General features: G+C 37.9%; 1 pseudogene; it reads left to right on the top strand.

Annotated features, from left to right (window-relative positions):
• The first annotated feature begins 1,271 nt into the window (after positions 1 to 1,271).
• Positions 1,272 to 2,211, top strand: LOC150019101 (protein SET-like; annotated as a pseudogene).
• The last annotated feature ends 742 nt before the right edge of the window (positions 2,212 to 2,953 follow it).

Here is a 2,953-nt window from a genome sequence, read left to right on the forward strand (position 1 = left end):
CGTCCGTCTCGAGAGACGATGGTGTAGCTTCTTAAGAGTCTATCTGCACCGCCGAGAATGGTTGTGCAGTCCGACTCGGGAGTGACACGGTATCTGTCTCCTCCCGTGTTCAATCGACATCTTGCGATGACACTGGAGTGTCCTCTCCAGTGAAGCTGAAGCTACAGAGCCTGGGCAGGGTGATATGGAGGGTCTGCTGTTGCCCATGCTAAGCAAGGGATCAATAAATTTCTAATGGAGAAGTGACTTTATAGAAAGACTTTGCAGCACAAATCTTATAATCTCTAGTTTCTTAAGAGAACTCGAGGTCAGCTCACTGTTTTTAGCTAAGGTATCTGGCCACTTGACTACCACTTAACTGGAGCTAAAGTGAGAGTTCTTCTTCCAGGGCCTTGCTTCCTTCTAATTCTCCCAATCAGAACCCTAGCTATTACAACTATATAAAATAAAAGTGCCACTAATTCTCATTGCTGAATTTTAATATTGTAAAGTAGTTCTATCCCTGAGAAATTAAGGAGTAGAGAATAAATAGAAATAATTTGCATACAATTTCCCTCATAGATAAAACATGCAATTAACTTTAGAATAATAGAATCCAGAAGCTGGACCTTATTGCAACTACTTAGTCATTTAAGAAATCCCACCTAAAACATGAATGACCTGTTATATAAGAATAGATAATTGTATAATAGTTATATATCATTTATATAATTATATATTCTTTTTATTGATGTATGATTGACATAACATCGTATTAGTTTCAGCTATACAACATAATTATTAAATACTTGGATATATTGCAAAATTATCGCATCTAGTTAACATCTACCACCATAATTTTTTTCTTATGATGAGAATACTTAAGATCTACTCTCTTAGCAACTTTCAAATAGCAATAGCATATTTTTAACTATAGTCACCATGCTGTATTTTATATCCTTATGACTTATTTTGTAACTTCAAGTTTGTACCTTTTGAATCTTTTTATCCATATCATATTGTTAAATAATAAGAACTATGATGATAGTAATAATAATAATGGCTCAAGTGTATGAAATGATACTAGGCTGAGTATTTGACATGCACTGTGCTATTAAGTTTTCACAAAGAAGTGTGAAGTAGATACTATTATTATTCCATTTGCTAGATAATAACATAATGACTTTTAGAAATTAAGTGTAGAGTTCTCGGCACTTCTTCCAGCAGCGCAACTTCACTTCTTCCAGCAGCGCAACTTCCTTTTGGCATGATTTTCCGACTTATCTCACAGCATGGCCCCCAAACGCCAGTCTTTGCTTCCACCCAGACAAAGAAACCGAGACCTCCTCCTGCCCCAAAGCCCAAGAAGAAATCAACCTCCCACGACTTGCGAAAGGAAGAAAAAGAACAGCAAGAAGCAATTGAATATATTGATGAAGTACAAAATGAAATAGACAGACTTGTTCACTAACAAGCCAGTGAAGATATTTTGAAAGTATAACAGAAATATAACAAACTCCGCCAACCATTTTTTCATAAGAGGTCAGAATTGATCGCCAAAATCCCAAATTTTTGGGTAACAACATATGTAAACCATCCACAAGTGTCTTCCCTGCTTGGGGAAGAGGATGAAGAGGCACTGCATTCTTTGACAAGAGTTGAAGTGACAGAATTTGAAGATATTAAATCAGGTTACAGAATAGATTTTTATTTTGATGAAAATCCTTACTTCGAAAATAAAGTTCTTTCCAAAGAATTTCATCTGAATGAGAGTGGTGATCCATCTTCCAAGCCCACTGAAATCAAATGGAAATCTGGAAAAAAATTTGATGAAACGTTCAAGTAAAATGCAGAATAAAGCCAACAGGAAGAGGCAGCATGAGGAACCAAAGAGCTTTTTTACTTGGTTTACTGACCATTCTGATGCAGATGCAGATGAGTTAGGAGAAGTCATCAAAGATGATATTTGGCCAAATCCATTAGAGTACTACTTGGTGCCTGATATGGATGATGAAGAGGGGGAAGGAGAAGAAGAAGAAGATGATGATGATGATGATGAAGAAGAAAGGTTGGAAGATATTGATGAAGAAGGGGATGAGGATGAAGGTGAAGAAAATGAAGATGATGATGAGGGGGAGGAAGGAGAGGAAGATGAAGGAGAAGATGACTAATGGAACACTGATGGATTCCAACCTTCTTTTTTAATTTTCTCCAGTCCCTGGGAGCAAGTTGCAGTCTTTTTCTTTCTTTTTTTCCTCTTCTTGTGCCCAGTCTCCCTGTTTTTGAGGTCTCTTTTCTCTCCTTTACACCATGGTTCTCACCTTACTGGGGGGGGGGGTACCTTGAGCGGAATACAGTGGGAAAAGAATCTCGGCCCCTTTCTGTTCCAAATTCATTTTTATCCCTTCCTATCTCGACAAAAACTATGGAATCAACACCATCATGCTCTGTGGGAAAAAAGAAAAACCTTCTGCTTCCTTAGCTCTGGTGGAAGCTGGAGGGTGCTAGGCCCCTGTGTAGTAGTGCATAGAATTCTAGCTTTTTTCCTCCTTTCTCTGTATATTGGGCTCAGAGATCACACTGTGTCTCTATGTGAATATGGACAGTTAGCATTTACCAACATGTATCTGTCTACTTTCCCTTGTTTAAAAAAAGAAAAAAACTTTTAAAAAGTGGGGGGGGCGGGGCTATAGAAGGTCGGCAAAGGGTGGGTTTGAGATGTTTGGGTGGGTTAAGTGGGCATTTTGACAACACGGCTTCACCTTCAGCATGTTTAATTATGATGTTTAATGGACATCCTTGCAATCGAAGATGACACTTTTAAAATAAAACTCTCCTGATGATGACTTGAGCCCTGCCACTGGATGGGAAAATCAGCAGAACCTGTAGGCTCTTATTCGGAATTGATATTCTCTATTGTAATTTTGTTCTTGTTTACTTTTAAAATTTCTTTTTGTTTCACTGGAAAGGAAAG

This window comes from Furipterus horrens, unplaced genomic scaffold (assembly GCF_987537825.1).
Source record: "Furipterus horrens unplaced genomic scaffold, mFurHor1.1.pri manual_scaffold_2, whole genome shotgun sequence".
NCBI classification, from domain to species: Eukaryota; Metazoa; Chordata; class Mammalia; order Chiroptera; family Furipteridae; genus Furipterus; species Furipterus horrens.